The following is a 15,937-nucleotide window of genomic DNA, read 5'->3' as shown; positions in this document are numbered from 1 at the left end:
CAAACAAGCTGACAATTTCCCCGGACAATTCTCCGGATTATCTCCACATGTGAGATTGAGTAGGCAAAGAGTTAATAAGACAAATTAAGAGAATTTCGAATAAAAATTCTGCCAAATCCCCCCAGTGAAAAATTTCCCATGGAAAGTTCCCCCTCCCCGGGAAATTCCCTAAACGTCTCAAAACTTTAAGAGTTTTGAACATTTTAAATTTTTTTTTAACAAAATGGCTATCTCAGAATTTTGATCAGACAATTTTCAGAAAAAAGAAGCATGGGGGGCTAGTTTCTACCCAATCGTTTTGGTCACTTAAAAAGGGCACTAGAACTAACAATTTCCGTTTGAATGAGCTCTTCCCCGGTATTCTAGAACTATTACTTCGATGTGATAACCCCTAGAAAAAAAAACAGATAAACACGTATTCATCATCTTTTTTCTCGCAAAAAAACACAAAATTTAACATTTTTGCAGATGGGAGCTTGAATCTTCTACAACAGGGTTCTCGTATACACTGAATCTGATGGTATGATTTGCATTAAAATTCCTTGATCTCTAGGGATTGTTCCCCCCTTTTTTTTGAAAATCGGAAAATATTCTCAGGCTCGTAACTTTTGATGGGTAACACTAAACTTAATGAATTTTATATATTTAGAATCTGTATAATAAGTCGAATATTTTTAAATATCTATCGATCTCAAAATTCCGTTTTTTAGAGTTTTGGTTACTATTGAGCCGCGGCGCTCCTTACTTACAGTTTGTTACCACGAACTATTTTATGTAAGGACACATCGCTTATCAAAGAGTTCGTGATAACGCACTGTAAGTAAGGAGTTATCCGACTCAATAGCCGAAACTCTAAAAAACAGAAATTTGATACTAATAAATACCGTATGTCAAAAGAATTGGCATATTATGCTGATTTCAAAAATATAAGTTTCATTACGTTTAGTTTTACCCATTAAAGGCTATAAGCCTCAGAAAATTTGCCTGGTTTTCAGAAAAAAGGGGAAACACCCCTAAAACTGGCCTAAAACTGGATGTCTAAAATTTTGAATTTTACCAATTAGGGAATTCTTTGTTGTTACAACTATCATCGGCACTTAGTAACTGCGTCCACTCGTATGTCTGGGTTAACTTCTATTCCTAAGCAAGTAAGCGTATGGAAAACACACGCCATAAATTCCATGAATTTCAGAATTCCATGCTTCGGCATGAAATTCTGGCTCGGCATCCTTGTGAACTGTGTTATAAAATAGGACAGGTTCCACTAGTAGGTCTGTATCCGTTGCCACTACAGAAGCACAAGTGCTCCTTCGTAGGCAAGGGGAACTAATTATGATTGAGACACGATTCCACTCACAGGAGCTTCTCATAGGATTCCACTCACAGGAACTGTAAATGAAATCAGATGGTACTAGCCTATATCTAGTTCCAAGACTATCAGTTCCAAGATAGTCCCAAATAATTAAAAATACAGGATAGTAAATGTGATTAAAGTGGAAATTTCGTTCTGGTCTTTAGAAGGCATGGGGTATGCCAGCCGTACTTATCTTAGTTTCTACTCGCTTAGGGTTTGACTCAGTTATTTATTGTAATTTTATTTTGTTTTGGAATTAATCTATTTATTGAGGGTGATATGGGGTGATTTCACCCTTGAAAAATTATTTGTCTTTAAATATTCTTTTTTTATCTCCTTTTTGGTTTCAAGAAGTTCTGAACTTTTCTTTGAAGAAAAAATTTTGTAGAAAAAATTTCTTTAAATTCATTTATTTTCGTTTTTGACTCACATAGGTATTTCACTGGTAAAGAAAAACAATAATTAAATTTTTTCGTTTTTTATAAGAAGCCACATTTCGGCTTATTATTTATTTATTGGAAAACAATTCTCAACAATTTTTAATAATATTCGCCCTTTTGAAAATTTAGAGACCGAAGACAATCTGCTTTCCGTTTAGCCCACGACAGTAGTAATGCATCTATATATTTGAGCAGTGATTGCGTTATTTGACTTAGCAGACGGGTTTTCTAATGTGACACACATTTTTTTGTGTAAGGCAATAGGTACCGCGAATTACACATGGAATTACACAAGCCTGAGGCATGGATATGCGTGTAGTTTAACCGGTATATTGGTTTGTCAGGGTCGGTCACCTATTACTATGAACGGACTTTCAGTCCTACATTCACGGGTTTCTGCAAAGTGTTATGGGCTTCATTGAAAAAATACCAGTTAAAAAAAAAAAAAATAAACATTTATCAATGATCTTTCTTATGGCAAAAAAATAAAAATTCCAATCAAAACTGGTCAAACGTGTTAATAAGATGTAAGTTATAGCTATCTGATAACTCGTTCAGTATCGCATGTATTATTAGTGGTATCAATGGTATTTCATTTGCGTAAAGCTATCTCGATTTGCCAAAATTTTTATCGTTCGCATAAAACTAACTCAATTTGAAAAAATGGTATTCCATTTGCGCAACTCTGCTCTGAATGTCCTTAATGAGGATATAAATAATATAGAATGACATTGTGACTTGACCTAGCTTTACCTCTCCGATGTGGTCTGTATAATACACAAGTAACGTTTGAAAAGTATTGTCAATTTAAAATAGGATCTTACGTTCCCTTCGTCCCCCCCCCCAATTTTTGAGGGGCAGGGGACGGTAGGGGAGGGGGAGGGTGAGTCAATTTTTGAGATTTCTGATAACAAGTACCATTCATTGCGATCGTAGCTCTATGTTGGCTCGTTTTAAATACTTCAGCTTATCTATTCATTTGTGTTAAATAAAAATCTTGAATCTGGAAAATGAAAAAATAAGTATTTAAACAAAATGTACGATAGTGCTAATTAAAGAATAGTAGGCTACACTCAGAATTGTTTGCATGAGGGTTCAGTTAAAGAGGTCTCACTTTCACGAGGGTTCAGATGCATGGGGGTTCAATTGCTTAGGGTTCAGTTACACGGGGATTCAGTTACAATGGAACCCACACAAAAACAATGGGGCACACACAAAAGCCAAATGAATGACATTGCGACTTGACCTAGCTTTACCTCTCCGATTTGGTCTGTATAATACACATCTGGGGAGGGGAGAATGGAGGTAAGTATTTGGTTTAAAAAATGCTAGGAGGACTTGAGTTTTGTGAGTAGGGTGAAAAATGGTATTTATTCAATATCCTGGTTAACATTATACCTCATTCTTTTATTCTAACTTAACTTCTAGGAATAGGACTTCATTCCATCGGCTAAATCAGTTTATTCATCTATAACGGTGAACAAAAAGACTACTAATTCTCCATATTCTTCTGATCATGCACCCATTCCTCCTTCTCTCTTCTTCTTCTGATCATGCGCCCACTCCTCCTTCTCACTCGGGGTCAGTCGACGTCTCAGTATCCGGTAAAAAGCCATGTTATTTGCTTGTGTGTATAGGAATCCCCTTGTTAATGCTTGCGTGTATAGGAATTCCTATGTTATTTGCTTGCGTGTATAGGAATTCCCATGTTATTTGCTTGGATGTATAGGAATTCCCACGTTATTTGCTTGCGTGTATAGGAATTCCCATGCTATTTGCTTGCGTGTATAGGAATTCCCTTGTTATTTGCTTGCATGTATAGGAATTCCCATGTTATTTGCTTGCGTGTATAGGAATTCCCAATGTTATTTGCTTGCATGTATAGGAATTCCCATGTTATTTGCTTGCGTGTATAGGAATTCCCATGTTATTTGATTGCGTGTATAGGAATTCCCATGTTATTTGCTTGCGTGTATAGGAATTCCCATGCTATTTGCTTGCGTTTATAGGAATTCCCATGTTATTTGCTTGCGTGTATAGGAATTCCCATGTTATTTGCTTGCGTGTATAGGAATTCCCATGTTAAATGCGTGCCTGTATAGGAATTACCATGTTATTTAATTGCATGTATAGGAATTCCCATGTTATTGGCGTGCGTGTATAGGAATTCCCATGTTATTTGCTTGCATGTATAGGAATTCCCACGTTATTTGCTTTCTTGTATAGGAATTCCCAAGTTATTTGCTTGCTTGTATAGGAATTCCCAGGTTATTTGCTTGCGTGTATAGGAATTCCCATGCTATTTGCTTGCATGTATAGGAATTCCCATGTTATTTGCTTGCGTGTATAGGAATTCCCATGTTATTTGCTTGGTTTTTCTTTACTTCGTTCCCATTAAAAAAGAAATTTTTGTGTTATATAAGTTGTTATTGTACCTTTTAAAGGTGCCTTTTATATTTCTAGAGACTCGGTTGCCTCATTCTGTACGGTTTTTCTCTACTTGGTGCTGATTAAAAACGAAATTTTTGTGTAAATAAGTAGTTTTTGTATATTTTAAAATGGCTTTTCGGAGTTTGAGGGACTCGGTTGCATTGTATTTTCCATAATTTTCTTACAAGAAACTAGAGTTTACGACCAAAAACCCTTATTAGCTCAGATTTTACAGAAATGGTTTTATTTTTCGATCTGAAAATAGACTAAGGTTTCAGATTTGAACCAGAGAATTGTATTTTCCATAATTTTCTTACATCTTTGGAAATCATTAACGATAACAAACATGTTTTCGACCAGATAGGTTCTTGAAAGCACATTCAGCATGGCGTGCGCTATTTTTTTTTTTATAATGAACCCTTTAGAGACCAATTTGATCAACTTGGAGAAAGCTCAAATAGAATCGTTACTGATATTGATATTAGTGCGTAAACTACAAACTGACAAAAATATCCAGAACTTTTTTTTCTTATAGCCTTGACTTTGAAGACATTTCTTCATCTTAATTGGCTTTAGAAATATCATACAAAATAAAACTAACCAGAAAGTCGTTGCTTTATCGAATTTTGAGCCAACAAAAGGATTGTTACACCTGATTGGCTCGTTTGTATGCAATTTCAAGCCAGTGAAAAGAACGAAGTTTTTCAGTAAGGACACTCGATATCCTAAAAGTGTTTGATTCAAACTTTTACCTTGAGAATCGATGTTGTTAGCAGAATTTCAAAAGGATCATTTATGAGTGCTGGCCTATCTGATGAAATAATTTAGGTCGTATGATAAATTTAATTTTTTTTTAATGCAGTAGTTTTTCAGTAACTTTTATTCTGCGTGTTTTTTTTTCTTCTTTACTTAGTGATCATTCAAAAAGCGAGGATTTCTGTTAAATAAATAATTCTTGTACTTTTTAAAATAGCTTTACGGGGTTTGAGAGACTCTGTTGTCTTATTCCGTGTGATTTTTTCTTTACTTGATGTTCATTCAAAAAGCGAGGATTTATGTTAAATAATTAATTCTTATACCTTTTAAAATAGCTTTACGGGGTTTGAGAGACTCTGTAGTTTTATTCTGTGCGATTATTTCTTTACTTGGTGATCTTTCAAAAAGCGAGGGTTTCTGTTAAATAAATAATTCTTGTACCTTTTAAAATAGCTTTACGGGGTTCGAGAGACTCTGTTGTTTTATTCTGTGTTATTTTTTCTTTACTTGGTGATCATTCAAAAAGCGAGGATTTCTGTTAAATAAATAATTCTTGTACCTTTTAAAATAGCTTTACGGGGTTTGAGAGAATCTGTTGTCCCCAGTGATCAGAAATTAAATTATAAAAAAGTCTCTTCACCTCTTGAATACACAATACCGAAATTTCATTCAACTTTCATGTAAGAAAATTATGGAAAGTACAATTCTCTCCTTCAAATGTGAAACTTAAGTCCGGTTTTGGATACTCATAATGATGAGGACTGATGGCTCTAATTCAATATTTTTTTTTTCATAAAAACATAATATTTTTTTCTTTTTTAATTTCGAAATTATTCAACTTTTTTTTTTTTTTTTTTTTTTTTACGTATCTTAAAAGAACAAAATATGCTTACGGCTCTAACAATCGTACTCTATGATTTCTCAGAGACACGGTGCGGCTTTCCCATTGGTACTCTTTGGCCGGTTATCGACACTACCTAGTTTATTGCATGTATTAAATCAGTATTTTTTACGCAGTGGAACGATAAACACATAAGTCATATCTTTAAAAAAAAGTGAAGATGGAGCATTTTAATAAAGTGTGTTCACATGACAAGGTTATTGTAGCATTGAATGCCAACAAGGAGAAGTATTTAAACTATGAAACAAGTACAAGTGGTAGCACTATTGGAAATGTATGCTTGCATTGTCATGACAGTAAAGAATTAAATTTCTTTGGAGTACCGAAAAGATTCCGTTGTACAAATGGTGGATATGCGAGATTGAGATCTCCGGAGATGATTGCACTCAACGAGAATGCCAACATAAAGATACTAGTTGATGATAGAGTACAACTCCTTGCTACTGTTGCAGGTATCAAATTACCAACTGATACATTCAATCTTCATCTTTTAGGTATTAGTATTAAGCTGAAGGTCAAAAACATAATAGTCTACTCTTCTACTAAGATCATAAACCCTATCGTGTGTACGAGCCAAAACTCTTACCTGGGTAAAAATAAACTTATAATAGACAGGGAAATTGCCAGAAAAATAAAAATGGCATTGGCAGAAAATAGCACTATGGAATATAAAGATGAATCGATGAAAAACAAAGCACCAGCAAACGTCACTGCCATTGATCAAACGGTCAATGAACCAAATAATACCAAAGACGAAAATTATATTGAGCCTGTTGATGACACACCAGTAAAAATTGTCTATGACTCAAAATGGAATAATGATTATTCTACTGATTACGAACTAAGAGAAGACAATAGCTACAATATCAAGAGAGAACATGGTGAACTATTTTATGGAACAGATTCAAAATGTCCAAAGTTGATCATTGATATTAATAATGTATCATAGTATATTTTTATATTAATATTCTACATAGAATTATTTCATTAAAAATATAATATGCATTACATTGTTATGTGTTCATTATTTTTAGAGTAAGCTAGCATATCAAACGTTTAGAATGTCTATTAAAACATCAGAGATGTAAGAAAAGGAATATGCATGCATCTATTGTCAGACACATGGGATAACATTGACAAAATCTAGGTATCAGAATGAATAAATTCTTCATCAACATCCGTTGTTGGATATGTCATTGTGTCATTATGAGAAAATTGTAAGTGAGTAAGTAAGTAACAAACTCTTTCTTGAATTCACTTCTTGGATACACAATACAGAAATTTAATTAAGGAAATTATGAAAAAAAAAATTGAACAAAAACTTTATTAACATTCATTATCGATTAAATTCGCTTCCTAGACAGACAATACAGCAATTTCCCTAAATCTAAGAATAAGAGTGATTAAATTCTATATCAACATCCATTTCTCGAATACATAGGAAAAAGTTAAAAAAATCTAAGTGTTAGAGTGAATAAATTTTTATTTAGCAACATCTTTTGTCAGATACATCGGATAAAATTGACAGAATCTAAGTGTCAGAGTGAATAATTTTTTTTATCAACATCCTTTGTCAGATTAATCAAATAAAATTGACAAAATCTAAATTTCAGAATGAATAAATGCTTTAACAACATCCTTTATCGGATATGTCGGATAAAATTGACAAAATCTAAGTATCAGAGTGACTAAATTCTATATCACTATCCTTTTCTTGGATACATAGGATAAAATATCGGATAAAATTGACAAAATCTAAGTATCAGATTGATTAAATTCTATATCAACATCCTTTTCTCAGATACATGGGAATAAAATTGACAAAATCTAAGTATTAGATTAATTAAATTCTATATCAGCATCCCTTTCTCGGCTACATGGGATAAAATTGACAAAATCTAAGTATCAGAGTGAATAAATTCATTATCAACATCCTTTGTCAGATATGTCGGATAAAATGGACAAAATCTAAGTATCAGAGTGATTAATTTCTATATCCACATCTCTTTCTCGGATACATGGGATAAAATTGACAAAATCTAAGTATCAGAGTGAATAAATGCATTATCAACATCCTTTAAATGCATAATCTAAGTACCAGAGTGAATAAATGCATTATCAACACCCTTTGTCGGACTATGTCGGATAAAATTGACAAAATCTAAGTATCAGAGTGATTAAATTCTATATCAACATCCTTTTCTCGGATACAAAAGATAAAGTTGACAATATCTAAGTGTCAGAGTGAATAATTTTTTTATCATAGGAAAAAAAAATTGTAAGTAAAAAGTAAAAACTCTTTCTTGAATTCGCCCCAGGGGCCTAGTGAGAGAGACATGCAAAAAGCTAGGTTCATTTATTTTTTACTAAAGCAATAGCTACCATCTATTTCAATTAAGGTATAGATGACAGCACAACTAAATTTTCATTCATCCGGGCACCTGCAGCCAACTTACAATACCACCCTTTTTTCAAAGGGTGCATTTACGTTAGGTTCATTTAGGTTCCCTTAGCGTGGGCCACGCTAAGGGAACCTAAATGAACCTAATGTAAATGCAGATATTTGAAAAAAGGGTGGTATTGTAAGTTGGCTGCAAGTGCTCAGATGAATGAAAAATTAGTCGTGCTGCCATCTATACCTTAATTGAAATAGATGGTAGCTATTGCTTTAGTAAAAAATAAATGAACCTAGCTTTTTGCATGTCTCTCTCACTAGGCCCCTGGGGCAAATTCAAGAAAGAGTTTTTTACTTTTTACTTACAATTTTTTTTCATATGATAAAAAAAATTTATTCACTCTGACACTTAGATATTGTCAACTTTATCTTTTGTATCCGAGAAAAGGATGTTGATATAGAATTTAATCACTCTGATACTTAGATTTTGTCAATTTTATCCGACATAGTCCGACAAAGAATGTTGATAATGCATTTATTCACTCTGGTACTTAGATTATGCATTTAAAGGATGTTGATAAAGCATTTATTCACTCTGATACTTAGATTTTGTCAGTTTTATCCCATGTATCCGAGAAAGAGATGTTGATATAGAAATTAATCACTCTGATACTTAGATTTTGTCCATTTTATCCGACATATCCGACAAAGGATGTTTATAATGAATTTATTCACTCTGATACTTAGATTTTGTCAATTTTATCCCATGTAGCCGAGAAAGGGATGCTGATATAGAATTTAATTAATCTAATACTTAGATTTTGTCAATTTTATTCCCATGTATCTGAGAAAAAGATGTTGATATAGAATTTAATCAATCTGATACTTAGATTTTGTCAATTTTATCCGATATTTTATCCTATGTATCCCATTAAAGGATGCTGATATAGAATTTAGTCACTCTGATACTTAGATTTTTGTCAATTTTATCCGACATATCCGATAAAGGATGTTGTTAAAGCATTTATTCATTCTGAAATTTAGATTTTGTCAATTTTATTAGATGTATCTAACAAAGGATGCTGATAAAAAAAAATTATTCACTCTGACGCTTAGATTCTATCAATTTTATCCGATGTATCTGACAAAAGATGTTGATAAATAAAATTTATTTACTATAACACTTGGATTTTGTCAACTTTTTCCTATATTTCAGAGAAATGGATGTTGATACATAATTTAATCGCTCTTATACTTAGATTTAGTGAAATTGCTGTATTGTCTGTCTAGGAAGCGACTTCAATCGATAATGAATTTTAATAAAGAATTTTTTCATTTTTTTTTCATATTTTCCTGAATTAAATTTCTGTATTGTGTATCCAAGAGGTGAATTCAAGAAAGAGTTTGTTACTTACTTATTTACTTACAATTTTTTCATAATGACATAATGACATATCCAACAATGGATGTTGATAAAGCATTTATTCATTCTGATATCTAGATTTTGTCAATGTTATCCCATGTGTCTGACAATAGATGCATGCAAATTCCTTTTCTTACATCTCCGATGTTTTAATATACATTCTAAACGTTTGATATGCTAGCTTACTCTAAAAATAATTAACACATAACAATGTAATGCATAATATATTTTTAATGAAATAATTCTATGTAGAATATTAATAAAAAATATATTATCATACATTATTAATATCAATGATCAACTTTGGATATTTTGAATCTGTTCCATAGAATATTTCACCATGTTCTCTCTTGATATTGTAGGTATTGTCTTCTCTTAGTTCGTAATCAGTAGAATAATCAGTATTCCATTTTGAGTAATACACAATTTTTACTGGTGTATCATCAACAGGCTCAATATGCTTTTCGTCTTTGGTATTATTTGGTTCATTGACTGTTTGATCAATGGCAGTAACGTTTGCTGGTGCTTTGTTTTTCATCGATTCATCTTTATAATCCATAATGATATTTTCTGCCAATGCCCTTTTTATTTTTCTTGCAATTTCACTGTCTATTATCACATTATTTTTACATAGGTAACAGTTTCGGCATGTAGACAAGATATGGTTTACGATATTAGTAGAAGAGTAGGCCTTTCTTTTATTGAGCTTCCGTTGAATGCTAATACCTAAGAGATGACGATTGGATGTATCAGTAGGTAATGTGTTACCTGCAACAGTAGCAAGGAGTTGTCCTCTATCATCAACGATTATCTTTATGTTGTCATTCTCTTTGAGTGCAATCATCTCCGGAGATCTCAATCTCGCATATCCACCATTTGTACAACGGTATCTTTTCGGTATTCCAAGAAATTTAATTCCTTACTGTCATGACAATACATGCATACATTTCCAATAGTGTTACCACTTGTACTTGTTTCATAGTTTAAATACTTCTCCTTGTTGGCATTCAATGCTACAATAACATTCTCATGTGAACACACTTTATTAAAATGCTCCATCTTCACTTTTTTTTTAAGATATGACATGTGTTTATCGTTCCACTGCGTAAAAAATACTGATTTAATACATGCAATAAACTAGGTAGTGTCGATAACCGGCCAAAGAGTACCAATGGGAAAGCCGCATCGTGTCTCTGAGAAACCATAGAGTACGATTGTTAGAGCTGTAAGCATATTTTGTTATTTTAAGATACGTACAAAAAAAAATAAAAAAATAAAAAAAATAAAGTTGAATAATTTCGAAATTAAAAAAGACAAAAATAGTATGTTTTTACGAAAAAAAATATTGAATTAGAGCCATCAGTCCTCATCATTATGAGTATCCAAAACCGGACTTAAGTTTCACATTTGAAGTAGAGAATTGTACTTTCCATAATTTTCTTACATGAAAGTTGAATGAAATTTCGGTATTGCGTATTCAAGAGGTGAAGAGACTTTTTTATAATTTAATTTCTGATCGCTGGGGACAACAGAGTCTCACAAATCCCGTAAACCTATTTTAAAAGGTACAAGAATGATTTATTTAACAGAAATCCTCACTTTTTGAATGATCACCAAGTAAAGAAAAAATCACACAGAATAAGACAACAGAGTCTCTCAAACCCCGTAAAGCTATTTTAAAAGGTACAAAAATTATTTATTTAACAGAAACCCTCGCTTTTTGAAAGATCACCACGTAAAGAAAAAATCACACAGAATAAAACAACAGAGTCTCTCAAACCCCGTAAAGCTATTTTAAAAGGTACAAGAATTATTTATTTAACGAAAATCTTTGATTTTTGAATGACCACCAAGAAATGAAAAAATCAAACAGAATAAGACAACAGAGTATCTAAAAACCAGTAAAGCTATTTTAAAATGTACAAGAATTATTTATTTAACAGAAATCCTCGCTTTTTGAATGACCACCAAGTAAAAAAACAATCACATGGAATAAGACAACAGAGTCTCTCAAACCCTGTAAAACTATTTTAAAAGGTAGAAGAATTATTTATTTAACAGAAATCCTCGCTTTTTGAATGATCACCATGTAAAGAAAAAATCACACTGAATAAAACAACAGAGTCTCTCGAACCTCATAAAGCTATTTTAAAAGGTACAAGAATTATTTATTTAACTTAAATCCTCGGTTTTTGAATGATCACTAAGTAAAGAAGAAAAAAAAACACGCAGAATAAAAGTTACTGAAAAACTATTGCATTAAAAAAAAAAATTAAATTTATCATACGACCTAAATTATTTCATCAGATAGGCCAGCACTCATAAACGATCCTTTTGAAATTCTGCTAACAACATCGATTCTCAAGGTAAAAGTTTTAATCAAACACTTTTATCATATCGAGTGTCCTTACTGAAAAAATACTTCATTAAAAAAAAAAATATCATACGACCTAAATTATTTCATCAGATACGTCAGCATTCATAAACGATCCTTTTGAAATTCTCCTAACAACATCGATTCTCAAGGTAAAAGTTTGAATCAAACACTTTTAGGATATCGAGTGTCCTTATTGAAAAACTTCGTTCTTTTCAATGGCTTGAAATTGCATACAAACGAGCCAATCAGGTGTTACAATCCTTTTGTTTGCTCAAAATTCGATAAAGCAACGACTGTTTGGTTAGTTTTATTTTGTATGATATTTCTAAAGCCAATTAAGATGAAGAAATGTCTTCAAAGTCAAGGCTATAAGAAAAAAAGTTATGGATATTTTTGTCAGTTTGTAGTTTACGCACTAATATCAATATCAGTAACGATTCTATTTGAGCTTTCTCCAAGTTGATCAAATTGGTCTCTAAAGGGTTCATGATAAAAAAATAGCGCACGCCATGCTGAATGTGCTTTCAAAAACCTATCTGGTCGTAAACATGTTTGTTATCTTTAAAGATTTCCAAAGATGTAAGAAAATTGTGGAAAATACAATTCTCTGGTTCAAATCTGAAACTTTAGTCTATTTTCAGATCAAAAAATAAAACCATTTCTATAAAATCTGAGCTAATAAGGATTTTTGGCCGTAAACTCTAGTTTCTTGTAAGAAAAATTATGTAAAATACAATGCAGCCGAGTCTCTTAAAGCCCGTAAAGCTCTTTTAAAAGATACAAGAACTAATTATTTAACAAAAAAATTTTGTTTTTAATGGGCACCAAGTAAAGAAAAACCACACGGAATCAGGCAACAGAGTCTCTCAAACCCCGTAAAGCTCTTTAAAAAGATACAAGAACTACTTATTTAACACAAAAATTTCGTTTTTAATGGGCACCAAGTAAAGAAAAACCAAGAAAATAACATGGGAATTCCTATACACGCAAGCAAATAACATGGGAATTCCTATACATGCAAGCAAATAACATGGGCATTCCTATACACGCAAGCAAATAACATGGGAGTTCCTATACATGCAAGCAAATAACAAGGAAATTCCTATACACGCAAGCAAATAGCATGGGAATTCCTATACTCGCAAGCAAATAACTTGGGAATTCCTATACATGCAAGCAAATAACATGGGAATTCCTATACACGCAAGCAAATAACTAGGGAATTCCTATACACGCAAGCAAATAACATGGGAATTCCTATACACGCAAGCAAATAGCACGGGAATTCCTATATACGCAAGCAAATAACATGGGAATTCCTATACATGCAAGCAAATAACATGGGAATTCCTATACACGCAAGCAAATAACAGGGGAATTCCTATACACGCAAGCAAAATAACGTGGGAATTCCTATACATGCAAGCAAATAACCTGGGAATTCCTATACAAGCAAGCCAATAACAAGGGAATTCCTATACATGCAAGCAAATAACATGGGAATTCCTATACAAGCAAGCAAATAACATGGTAATTCCTATACAAGCAAGCAAATAACATGGGAATCCCTATACACGCAAGCAAATAACAAGGGAATTCCTATACATGCAAGCAAATCACAAGGGAATTCCTATACACGCAAGCAAATATCATGGGAATTCCTATACACGCAAGCAAATAACGTGGAAATTCCTATACATGCAAGCAAATAACATGGGAATTCCTATACACGCAAGCAAATAACATGGGAATTCATATACACGCAAGCAAATAACACGGGAATTCCTATACACACAAGCAAATAACATGGCTTTTTGCCGGATACTGAGACGTCAACTGACCCCGAGTGAGAAGGAGGAGTGGGCGCATGATCAGAAGCAGAAGAGAGAAGGAGGAATGGGTGCATGATCAGAAGAATATGGAGAATTAATAGTCTTTTTGTTCACCGTTATAGATGAATAAACTGATTTAGCGGATGGAATGAAGTCCTATTCCTAGAAGTTAAGTTAGAATAAAAGAATGAGGTATAATGTTTACCAGGATATTGAATAAGTACCATTTTTCACCCTACCCACAAAACTCAAGTCCACCTAGCATTTTTTAAACTAAATACTTACCTCCATTCTCCCCTCCCCAGATGTGTATTATACAGACCACATTGGAGAGGTAAAGCTAGGTCAAGTCGCAATGTCATTCATTTGGCTTTTTTGTGTGCCCCATTGTTTTTGAGTGGGTTCCATTGTAACTGAATCCCCGTGTAACTGAACCCTAAGCAAGTGAACCCTCATGCTTCTGAATCCTCGTGCAAGTGAGACCTCTTTAACTGAACCCTCATGCAAACAATTCTGAGTGTAGCCTACTATTCTTTAATTAGCAGCATCGTACATTTTGTTTAAATACTTATTTTTTCATTTTCCAGATTCAAGATTTTTATTTAACACAATTAGATTAGAATAAAAGAATGAGGTATAATGTTTACCAGGATATTGAATAAGTACCTTTTTTCACCCTACCCACAAAACTCAAGTCCTCCTAGCATTTTTTAAACTAAATACCTACCTCCATTCTCCCCTCCCCAGATGTGTATTATACAGATCACATCGGAGAGGTAAAGCTAGGTCAAGTCGCAATGTCATTCATTTGGCTTTTGTGTGTGCCCCATTGTTTTTGTGTGGGTTCCATTGTAACTGAATCCCCGTGTAACTGAACCCTAAGCAAGTGAACCCCCATGCATCTGAACCCTCGTGCAAGTGAGACCTCTTTAACTGAACCCTCATGCAAACAATTCTGAGTGTAGCCTACTATTATTTAATTAGCAGCATCGTACATTTTGTTTAAATACTTATTTTTTCATTTTCCAGATTCAAGATTTTTATTTAACACAAATGAATAGATAAGCTGAAGTATTTAAAACGAGCCAACATAGAGCTACGATCGCAATGAATGGTACTTTTTATCAGAAATCTCAAAAATTGACTCACCCTCCCCCTCTCCTACCACCCCCTGCCCCTCAGAAATGGGGGGGGGCGAAGGGAACGTAAGATCCTATTTTAAATTGACAATACTTTTCAAACATTACTTGTGTATTATACAGACCACATCGGAGAGCTAAAGCTAGGTCAAGTCACAATGTCATTCTATATTATTTATATCCTCATTAAGGACATTCAGAGCAGAGTTACGCAAATGGAATACCATTTTTGCAAATTGAGTTAGTTTTATGCGAACGATAAAAGTTTTGGCAAATCGACATAGCTTTACGCAAATGAAATACCATTGATACCGCTAAAAATACATGCAATACTGAACGAGGTATCAGATAGCTATAACTTACAGCTTATTAACAAGTTTGACCAGTTTTGATTGGAATTTGTATTTTTTTGCCAGAAGAAAGATCATGGATACATGTTTATTTTTTATTTTTTTTTAAACTGGTATTTTTTCAATAAAGCCCATAACACTTTGCAGAAACCCGTGAATGTAAGACTGAAAGTCCGTTCATAGTAATAGGTGACCGACCCTGAGAAACCAATGTACCGGTTAAACTACACGCATATCCATGCCTCAGGCTTGTGTAATTCCATGTGCAATTCGCGGTGCCTATTGCCTTACACAAAAAAATGTGTGTCACATTAGAAAACCCGTCTGCTAAGTCAAATTACGCAATCACTGCTCAAATATGTAGATGCATTACTACTCACGACGGTTGGCCTAGAAGAACAACTTTTGGCACTCTGTCATTCTTCTTCCGTAGGATTTGCTCTAGCGATCTCAACCTTTCTTTCATTATGGCTCTAGAAAACGGGATTGAACCACACTTCTCGTACAACCTACTGTTTGAAATACGGTCATTCAGTCGAA

The 15,937-nt window shown here is 33.3% G+C and overlaps 1 protein-coding gene across 1 annotated transcript in view; it reads left to right on the top strand.

Moving 5' to 3' along the window:
- The window catches only part of LOC148941114 (synaptotagmin-15-like), a 326,984-nt gene that overhangs the window by 96,166 nt on the left and 214,881 nt on the right, over positions 1–15,937 (top strand). The gene's annotated exons all lie outside the window — the stretch shown is intronic.

The sequence above is a fragment of the Artemia sp. Qi Xiang Cuo genome, chromosome 18 (assembly GCF_049724085.1).
Source record: "Artemia sp. Qi Xiang Cuo chromosome 18, ASM4972408v1, whole genome shotgun sequence".
NCBI classification, from domain to species: Eukaryota; Metazoa; Arthropoda; class Branchiopoda; order Anostraca; family Artemiidae; genus Artemia; species Artemia sp. Qi Xiang Cuo.
Note: the sequence above shows the minus strand (reverse complement) of the source record. Positions and strands in the feature narration are given on the sequence as shown.